The following is an 11268-nucleotide window of genomic DNA, read 5'->3' as shown; positions in this document are numbered from 1 at the left end:
ACTGAGAACCCAAACCAACATTTAAAAATATTTCTTCAATTAGCAGACACTTTTAAAACCAATGGAGCTTCTCCTGAGGCAATACGTTTAAGATTATTTCCTTTTTCCCTCAGAGATAAAGCCCTATCATGGTTAGATTCCCTTCCACCCAATTCCATTACGACTTGGGATAACCTTAGAAGAGTTTTTCTTGCTAGATATTTTCCCCGAGTAAAACCGCCGTTCTTCGAAACCATATAACTAGATTTACCCAAAACCAAGGAGAATCGCTGTTCGAAGCTTGGGAGAGATATAAAGAGTTGTTACGAGCATGCCCACATCATGGTTTAGAAAATTGGTTAATCATTCAAACCTTCTATAATGGACTTCATTATAACACAAAGATGACCATCGACGCTGCCGTAGGTGGTGCTCTGATGAACAAACCTTATCCTGAAGCTAGTGCCCTCATCGAAGATATGGCTCAAAGCCATCAATCATGGGGAGTCGAACGAGCGACAGTTGAGAAGAAGGAAGCCCAAGGAGAAGTGCATGAACTAAGCTCTATAGACATGATGCAAGCTAAAATGGACGCATTAGCCCTCAAAGTCGAACATATGTGCATAAACCCGAATACTGTAGCCGCAGTTTCGTCGGATTGTGAGATATGTGGAACCAAAGGACACCAATCTGCAGAATGTAGTCTATTAAACGAAACCCACTCTGAGCAAGTAAACTACACCCAAGGGAACCCATATTTGAATACCTATAACCCTGGATGGAGGAATCACCCGAACTTCTCCTATAAAAACAATAACCCTATTCAAAATAATACACCTCTGAGACCTAGTTATCAAGCCCCAAAATCAAATCAACCTATGCAACCTGTACCACCAAAACCGAGCCTTGAGAAAATTATGGAAAATTTTATCACCGCTCAAACCCAACAAAACAAGGAGTTCATGAACCAAAACATTCATGTTAACGAATTGATTTCTCAGTTAGGAACCAAGGTTGACCAGATAGTTACTCATACCAAGATGCTTGAAACCCAGATCTCTCAGGTAGCTTTAAACCAAGCCCCTCAGACTACACCTGGAGGACAGTTCCCTGGACAACCTCAACAAAATCCGAGAGGACAAGCCAATGCCATTACCCTACGAAGTGGGAACGCTTATGATGAGCCACCAAACCCTAGATTGAGTGAACCCGAAACTTCTAAGGAATGTACCAAACCCACAGACGAAGTAAAGGAACCAGAGGAATCTGAAAACCAGGAAGGTCGAGAAAAAGGAGAAGAACCTAAAGACAAAACTTACGTACCACCCCCGCCATATAAACCACCTATACCATATCCGCAAAGACTCAAACAAACCCAGATCAATAAACAGTATCAAAAATTTATTAAAGTTATAGAAAAACTTCATGTAGAAATCCCTTTCACAGAAGCCATCACCCAAATACCTTCTTATGCAAAGTTTCTCAAAGACATCCTTACCAACAAACATAGACTTGACGATCCGAATCCTTTGGAATGTAATGCTATTTCCGAGGACAAATTAGCTAAGAAAGATAAAGATCCTGGAAATTTCTCCATTCCTTGCCTTTTGGGTAATCATGTCATCGAAAAAGCTTTTCTAGACTTAGGAGCTAGTGTGAGCCTAATGCCTTTAGCAGTTTGTGAGAGGTTGAACTTAGGAGAATTACAACCCACTAAGATGTCACTTCAGTTAGCCGATAGATCTGTTAAATATCCGATAGGCATTTTAGAAGATGTTCCTGTTAGGATAGGTCAGTTATTTATCCCTACTGATTTTATTGTCATGGACATCAAAGAGGACAATGATATACCAATCCTTCTAGGTAGACCATTCTTATCGACTGCAGGAGCCATAATAGATGTCAAGAAAGGAAAATTGACATTTGAGGTAGGTGACGAGAAAATAGAATTTATACTTTCGAAATTTCTTATGGCACCTGTGATGGGAGACTCGTGTTATGCCTTAGATATCATTGATGAATGTGTTAGAGAATTAGAACAAAAAGAAATTATAGAAATAATTAAGTTACCATCAACTCTCATAAGGGAAAATGATGACTTTAAGAAACCCTACATCGATGATAACCTTTACGAATGTTTATCCCTTACCCCAGATCCTATGCCATGCCCTAAGAAACCAACCTTAGAACTTAAGGAACTACCTAAGAACCTGAGATACGAGTTCCTCGATGAAAAGATGAACCGTCCAGTTATAGTTAGTGCTACCTTGAGCCAAAAGGAAACGAACCAACTTTTAGACGTTTTACGAAGATATCCCCCAGCCTTAGGATATAATATCTCTGACCTGAAAGGTATAAGCCCATCCGTATGCATGCATCGGATTTCTCTCGAAGAAGATTCAAAACCCTCTAGGGAACATCAGAGAAGAATAAACCCTATAATGAGTGATGTCGTTAAAAAGGAAGTTGTTAAGTTACTTGAGGCAGGTATCATCTAACAGATCTCGGATAGTAAGTGGGTGAGCCCTGTGCATGTAGTACCTAAAAAGGCAGACATCACAGTCGTGCAAAACGATAAAGGCGAACATGTAGCAAAACGTTTAGAAGGAGGATGACGGATGTGTATAGATTATAGAAAATTAAATAAAGCAACTAGGAAGGATCATTTCCCTTTACCATTTATAGACCAAATGTTGGAGCGTCTAGCCAGACACTCTTACTTCTGCTATCTAGATGGATACTCTGGATTCTCCCCAATACCTATCCACCCCGAAGATCAAGAAAAAACTACCTTTACATGCCCTTATGGAACTTTTGCCTACAGACGAATGTCGTTCGGCCTCTGTAATGCCCCAGCTACTTTCCAACGCTGCATGATGTCAATCTTTGCAGATTACCTAGATGGTATCATGGAAGTGTTTATGGATGATTTCTCGGTTTGCGGATTTGATTTCCACAATTGTCTCGCTAACCTTGAGAAAATCCTGGAGAGATGCGGGAGGTGAACCTCGTGCTAAACTGGGAAAAGTGTCATTTCATGGTAACCGAAGGAATAGTCTTAGGACATATAGTTTCCGAAAAAGGTATAGAGGTAGATAAAGCTAAAATAGAGGTTATAGAAAACCTAAAACCACCTAAAACCATCAGAGAAGTCCGAAGCTTTCTTGGACACGCTGGATTCTACCGGCGTTTCATTAAAGACTTCTCCAAAATAACTAAACCTTTAACCGGACTTTTAATGAAAGATGCTGAATTCATTTTTGATGAAAAATGTAATGACGCATTTAATCTTTTAAAGCAAGCGTTAGTATCTGCACCCATTATGAAACCACCTGATTGGTCGGAACCTTTCGAGATAATGTGCGATGCTAGTGATTATGCAGTTGGAGCCGTTCTAGGACAAAGGAAAGATAAAAAATTACATGCCATTTATTATGCCAGTAGAACCCTAGATGCTGCCCAACTTAACCACGCAACAACTGAAAAAGAATTACTCGCTGTAGTTTTTGCTATAGACAAATTTAGATCTTATCTAGTAGGAGCAAAAATTATAGTTTACACCGATCATGCTGCCATTCGTTACCTATTAAGTAAAAAAGATGCCAAGCCCAGGTTACTCCGATGGATTCTATTACTACAAGAGTTTGATTTAGACATAAGAGATAAAAAAGGAACTGAAAATGTAGTAGCCGATCACCTTTCTAGGCTAGAACATCTAAAACCAGAACTAGTACCCATAAATGATGATTTCGCCTATGATAGACTGATAGCTAGAGTAGAAACCATTGAAGATGATAACCTAGATCCTTATGAGCATTCCCAAAATTCCTTAGCAATAAGTAACGTACCCTGGTATGCAGATTTCGTTAATTACCTAGCTGCTGATATAGTACCCCCTGATCTTGACTACCACCGCAAGAAGAAATTCTTCCACGATGTGAGAAACTTCTATTGGGACGAACCACTCCTTTTCAAAAGGGGTAAAGATGGCATTTTTCGCCGTTGCGTCCCAGAATAAGAGGTAAATAATATTATCGAGCATTGTCATTCAGCACCTTATGGTGGACATGCGAGCACATCTAAGACATACACCAAGATTCTTCAAGCTGGCCTATTCTGGCCTACCATGTGGCGAGATGTCTATGCTTGCATTGTCAAATGTGATAGATGCCAACATACTGGAAACATTTCAAGGCATGATGAAATGCCTCTAAGAAACATTCAGGAAGTAGAACTCTTTGACGTATGGGGTATAGATTTCATGGGACCTTTCCCACCATCCTTAGGAAACATGTATATCTTAGTAGCTGTAGACTATGTGTCTAAGTGGATTGAAGCTATAGCTGCACTCACAAACGACACTAGGGTAGTAATCAAACTATTTAAAAACTATATATTCCCTAGATTTGGAACACCACGTTTAGTCATAAGCGATGGAGGATCACACTTTATATCGAGAATATTTGACAAACTTTTAAGAAAATATGGAGTTAGGCATAGAGTAGCAACACCATACCACCCACAGACTAGTGGCCAAGTAGAAGTATCTAATAGGGAGATAAAACAAATCCTAGAGAAAATTGTTTCTATTTCTAGGAGAGACTGGTCTCAGAAGCTTCAAGAAGCATTATGGGCCTATAGAACCGCTTTCAAAACCCCTATAGGAACTACTCCTTATCAACTAGTTTATGGAAAATCCTGTCACTTACCTTTCGAATTAGAGCATAAGGCCTATTGGGCCATTAAAACTTTGAATTTAGACTACCTAGCCGCTGGAGAAAAGCGTATCTTAGACATTCATAAATTAGAAGAATTTAGGCAATCTGCCTACGAGAATGCAAAAATATATAAAGAGAGGACAAAAGCCTATCACGACAAAAGAATAGTAAAGAAAAATTTCAATATAGGCGATCCTGTTCTCCTTTTCAACTCTAGGTTACGACTCTTCCCTGGAAAGCTACGTTCAAGATGGACTGGTCCTTTCGAAGTATCCAAGATTCTGAGATCCGGAGCCGTAGAAATCAAGAACGATACCTGTAGTCCATTCATTGTAAATGGGAAAAGACTGAAGCTCTACGAAGGAGGAGACATTCCAGCATACTACTCAAGCCACACCCTGATTGATCCACCGATTCCTACTACTACAGGTGTATAGATTCTAATCGTCAAGCTATTAACGTTAAACAAGCGCTGCGTGGGAGGCAACCCATGGTTTTTCTTTCATTTTACTTTTTTGTATTTATTTAATTTTACTTTTATTTTATTTTATCATATTTTGCATTGAGACTAAGATTTGAATGGTTTGCATTTTCAGGATCACTTTCTTAAACTTTTGCAGGATTTAGGATTTCGATGACATGCACGTGGCCTATAGAGATAATGCTCAGAGGGAGCGCTGCATTGCTCTATATCAGCGTCCTATGGCATCCACACGTTATCCTAATCAGCACTGTATGGAGGCACTGGGTATCGAGCCGAGTATCCGATTCCTTAGCTACCAGCTTCATTGGGACGAGTTTGCTGATGACTTGAGTAACACCTATAGGAACCTGACTTTGGAGTTCCTGAGTTCATTCTACTATGACCCATATTCTGGACCAAATGGGTATGCTGCTTTCAGGCTTTTCGGGGTTGAGTACTCCTTCAGCCAGAAAGAGTTCGGTGACTTATTGGGCTTCCAGACTACTCCTGATGCTATCCCGGAGACACCTATGGGATATTTCCTGGGTAAGGAGGTTGAGAAGTTTTGGAGTGATATATCGGGTGGCGGAAGCCAGGATCCATCTATGCAGCTGTCTCATGTCATACATAACCCCGCCTTTAGATACTTTCAGATGATATTAGCACATTCCTTCCTGGGAAGGCCGGATGCAGAGACACTACTGAGTGAAGAGGAGATCTTCCTGTTATTTTGTGCATCCCAGTCTCGCCGAGTCGCATGTGGGAACTTCTTGTTATACAGTCTCATCGGTATCTCCAGATCTACCGAAGGAGTCATCCACGTTGGCGGAATCATCACGCAGATTGCTGTCGCTTTAGGTCTGTCTCGCAAGCTGTTACATCTTTGGACCTACTGTGGGTACACTACCATGGACATGGACTTCTATTTGACCAGATGGTTGATGAGGAGAGCCTCTTTCCACCCATGTCAGTTCCGATTGCTAGTCGACAGTGAGGCTATTCATTACTTCACACTGCCAGATCCTATGATGACCAGTGTGCATGATCCAGCGAATTGGAGTTATGCTCTGGAGGGCCAGGGAGAGACCGTCGAGGAACCGAGATCACCACCCATTGCTGAATACACGCCTACACCACCATCCCCCAGAATCATTGTTTTCTCTAATAATCTTTCATTGCAGACACCCGACATCCGCACTCAGATTGCTGAGTGTCGTAGAGAGATCGCAGCACTTAGACAGGAGGTGGCAGACCTCACTTTACAGATGGGAGTGTCCGATCTCACCCATGCTACTGAAGCCGACTGTCAATATCAGGAGATCGCAGAACTCAAGCAAGAAGTAGCCATGCTCCGTGGTTCCTCTCAGGAAGATGACATCCCCACTATATGATCTCACCATTTAATCTTGTTTTATCTCCTTTTTATATTTCTCGTATTTACATAACTCATCTTATATTATCGCATTTGGAATATTATATAAAATCTATACATTAGTATTTCTATTTTTATCTATATATGTTTTATGTTTATTTTATTTGCATTTTAATTTTTTAGTTATTTATTTATTTATATTTAATTTTTATTTTTGTTTCAGTTTCATTTTTATTTTTTGTTTTTACTTTTATAAAATTATGCAAGTCAAAGATACTAGGAGAATCACAAGACAAATGCTATCCGGACCCCTCAAAGCCAAAGGACAAGAGAAGCCCAAGCCAAAGGACCAAAATCCGGCCCAGCCAGATTTTGCCTTGTGGCGCCCGCCATAGACCCTGTGGCACCCGCCACAGCATCTGTAAAAGGTCGGGGCAGAACCCCTTTCTTCACCATTTTTGCAACTCACAACCTTCCAAACCCATTTTTTCACCTTGGAAAAACATCCTTGAACCCACAAAAAGCTCATACTTTTCTAACCACCACATCGTACAAATCATCTTTCCGAATTCCATTTTCATTTTCATCCGTCGGATTTCGTAAAAATCCAACCTTTTCACAAACCACTTCATCTTCTTCATCACTTTTCAAGAGCTTTCAAATGGAGTTTAACGGATTCATTCTTCGAGGAGGGAAACCGGGGGATCGACAAAGAAAAATTATTGAACGGTTGCAAAATCGGGAAATCCTCCCGACAAGGTATGTTGACGAAAACTGTCTCTACACTTTAGGTATCTATCATAGCATATTTCATTTATTAGATAATTTAAGTTTGCATAATTTCTTTTCCAATAAAGAACCTACCTATGAGCGGTTGATAATTGAATTTTTGAGTTCCTTAATTTATATTGTCAACCCTAACACTGCTAGCACAGTTGGTACTGTCAAATTTAGAATGTTTACTGTTGAATACCAATTCAGTACCGACGAACTAGCCAGCTTGTTAGGAATCCCTCATGGGGACGGTGCTATTTGTGAGGCCCCTTTGGATTCCGAATGGTCTGTTGAGGTATTTTCCTTCTGGGAGCATCTAACAAACACTTCCATAAACTCTTTTGAAGGAGTTCTTGCCTCAACTATCCATAACCCGACCATCAGAGTTTTTAGATATCTGTTGGCATGCACTATTTTTAGCCGGGAGAATCCAAATAAGGTTAATGCTAGAGAGCTTCTATTTTTACAAGGAAGCCTCACAAATAGACGTATTAATTCGGTCCCGTTCATGCTTGCTCATATGACTTTAACTTTGAATAAAGCGGGACCGATTTCTTTTGGTGGATTGATTACATCTATTGCTCGGGCGCTTAACCTGAATGATGAGATGGCTACCCTAGACCCCTTACCTCCTCGCACAATTAACCTAAAATTTCTAAGAGACATGAAATTGTGTCGCTCGAGGAGAGAAGGAGGCTATATGCTTATGGTTCATGGTGTAGCCATCCCATCTGTTGTTTTATCGTGCACTAGACGTACAAATGTACGAGATGAAAGGAATTGGACCTACACTTTAGATGCCCCACCTGTTTTGGGTCCTCTTCCCCCTAACATGCCTGATGAGGCGGGACATGACACTGATGATGAATATGATCGGAGAGAGAGAGATCTCCCGTACCCCATGTGTCCCCCCATCATCCTTCACCACCACACACCGCACCATCTTCTTCTTCTGCAGGTACCACTCCTGGCTTCTATATTATAGAGGAGATGTGGCGTGACCACATGGCTAGAGAGCAAAGGTATGACGACCTACTCTCTACCATCCAGGAACAAATGGCGGACAACATGCGCTTCATGCAAGAGTCGCAGCGGAGGACAAACAAGTCCTACGACACTGTTCTACAGTCCCTGCAAACGATCACAGATACACAAGTCCGTCAACAAAACTACCACCAGAGACACATGGCACTAATTGAAGCCACTCAAGGTTCCATTATAGGTAACCTTCGAGAGGTGAGGACCGCTCAGGATGCCCTGCAGGCGAGGATGGATCAGAGAGACCGTCGTCGTACCCGATCCCGTCGTCCACCTCAGGATGGCGAGGGCACTAGTGGTCAGCAATAGGTTGTCAGGTAACTCTTCCCTTATCTTATTTCGAAACATTGGGGACAATGTTTGATTTAAGTGTGGGAGGAGACTCTATCGTCTTTTCTTTATTGCTTTTCTCGTTTTTCCTTTATCGCTTTTTCTTTACTGTTTTTAGATAGTTTATTTATTGTTATTTCCTTTTAGTTGTTTATTTTGCTTTTTAGTATAATGCATGAGTTTGACGAGTCACCAAATATAGTATACTTTAGTACAATCCTACCTCCCCATACCTTTAGCCCCACCAAATTTTTTTTGCAAAAGAAAATAGTGTTATTCCGAAAGTTTTCAGGTTTTAAAGACATGTTTTGAGTAAGGATGCGGTGACTTGGGAGAACTTTGCGAAACATCAGTATCTGTTTTAGCACCATAAGCTTCATAAATATAGGAATCATCCCCGAAACCCCATATACCATGGCCTTAATCATCATTTTCGTATAAGTCCTCAGTAGTTTATCTCAGCAGTCAGCTCCGGCCTACACATCCTTTACGTAGGGGACCGATGCAAATAAGTGAATGATCCAGAAAAACAAAAAAAATAAAAGAAAGCAAAAAGGCAACTCCGGTATAGGTGACCCTCACAAAGTCATTTAAACCAAAGAATTGTAAAAAAATTGCTACAAAAAGAAAAAGAAAAAGAAAAAGAAAAGCAGTACCCACTGTTAGTTGGTTCAGAGGTATCTGGCACTGAACTCGGTAGGGCGGATTACGATCCCCCACAACTACAGTTGGATCCAATAAAAGGGTTTACACATATTTATGTGCCAGAAACCCCATGCTCAGATCATAATCACTAACAGGCCCCTCTACTACGAAGCATGTACGGATAACGGGCTTAATGTGATTGCGCCTGAATGAAAAGGACACAAAAAGAGATGAAGAGGCAGGCCTAGGTATTGTGGGATAATATGGGTTGGTTAATATAGGAATGAAGTTTATGTCCGTATTTGCGGATTAGTGTCATCATGATACCCTTAGTTCACTCAGTTAGTACCTATCACTGCATCCCGACTTGAACTTAGAATTTTTACCTGAAGCACTCGTTTACACAAATTTTCTTTTATGAGCTTTTTAATGTTTTGCTTGAGGACAAGCAAAGGTTTAAGTGTGGGAGAGTTTGATAACACTGAAATTTACCGTATTTTTGACTCCGATTTCACATGCATTCTAGTTGTTTTATTATCATTTTGTTGTGTTATTGCTATGTTTTCCTTTATTTTAAGGTTTTTACTTTAATCGGAGCCCCGATCGAGAAAAGGAGCGAAAAAGAGCCAAAAACTCTAAAATTCAGCATTTTGTACTTGTGGCCTACCCCATGGCTGGCGCCATAGACCCTGCCATGACGTGTCCAAGCTCAACTTCCCTCAACTCCCACGTTCCCCACTACATCCACTAAGGCGCCTCAGATTGGCCTTGTGGCGGGCGCCATGGCCTTGTGGCGGGCGCCACAAGAGGAAAATAGTTTCCCTCCCATTTTCAAGTTGAAGGGCATCCAAGTCATTTCCATCTTTTTACTTGCTTATAAATAGAAACTCTAATTCACTTTTACAATCATCCAAACTTAGAGCAGAGGCAAACTCAGAGCAACTTTGTTTCACTTAGGCATATATTCAGTATTATAAAGTGGTAATCGCTTCGCATTGGAGTGTTACCACAATTGTGTAATCGAGTCTGTGATAGAGTCTGTAATCGAGTTTGGAGCACTTTGGAAGGAAGTTAATCCTGCCGCCATTTTCATTTCCGCTTTGCAATTTATTCAACCCTCCGATTGGAGCAGGTTTTTATTACTTGTCTTTATCTTATTTATTTTCCGCACTCGCTTTAAATTATTTATTTCCTCGCACTCGCTTTAAATTATTTATTTCTCGCACTCGCACTACTTTTATTTATTTTAATGCACGTTTACTTTACCATGTCTAGCTAAATTTATAAGGCTAGAATGTAAGGATCGTAATTGAACAAGTAATCCGTACAATTGTTCGTAGAAACACTTAAGGGCTATTTTAACTTTCAACTTAAGTTTTCCCGCACTTCAATTCCGTTGGGTAAGATCGAAAGCCGTCCAACGTCTTTTTAAACTTAATTATTTTTAACTATTTCAAAAACAGCGAAAGCGCTTTATTTAGTTCATTAGGAGATTTTAACATTAAGAAGAAAAGAGATTTTAAAACTATTTTCGGACGCGTTTATAAGTTTAGAGTCTGGTTTGTAAGAACCTCTTTTGGTTAAGAAATCCAGGTTATAATACTTTTCAACTTAGTCAAGATACTATATTTCTTAAAAATAGGTTTAATACTCTAACGCAATGCGCGCCTTTTTATAAGTGACAATAAGAGGGTTTGATTAGGGAGTACAACTCGGTTCTGAATACGCGAAAGCGACAGTTCCTGTTAAATTAGTTCTTTTCAAAGTAGGAAACACTGCCCATAAGTAGCTCTATTAGCAAGTACTTGGATTATTAATTGATTACGTGAATTACATTCAACTCTGTCTTTATTAATTAAATTTATTTCAATACTTTACTTTTCATTGCACACTCTAAAAAACACCTATTTCGATTGCCTTTGATAAACACCATAACAATAGATAACGAT

General features: G+C 40.1%; 1 non-coding gene across 1 annotated transcript; it reads right to left on the bottom strand.

The window, feature by feature from the left end:
* Positions 1 to 221: 221 nt before the first annotated feature.
* LOC127078064 (small nucleolar RNA R71) lies at positions 222 to 328 on the bottom strand. Its single transcript, XR_007787810.1, has one exon. It is a non-coding gene; the product is annotated as a small nucleolar RNA R71 (small nucleolar RNA).
* Positions 329 to 11268: the final 10940 nt, after the last annotated feature.

The sequence above is a fragment of the Lathyrus oleraceus genome, chromosome 4 (genome assembly GCF_024323335.1).
Source record: "Lathyrus oleraceus cultivar Zhongwan6 chromosome 4, CAAS_Psat_ZW6_1.0, whole genome shotgun sequence".
Classification (NCBI taxonomy): domain Eukaryota; kingdom Viridiplantae; phylum Streptophyta; class Magnoliopsida; order Fabales; family Fabaceae; genus Lathyrus; species Lathyrus oleraceus.
This window is presented reverse-complemented; position numbering and strand designations above follow the sequence as displayed.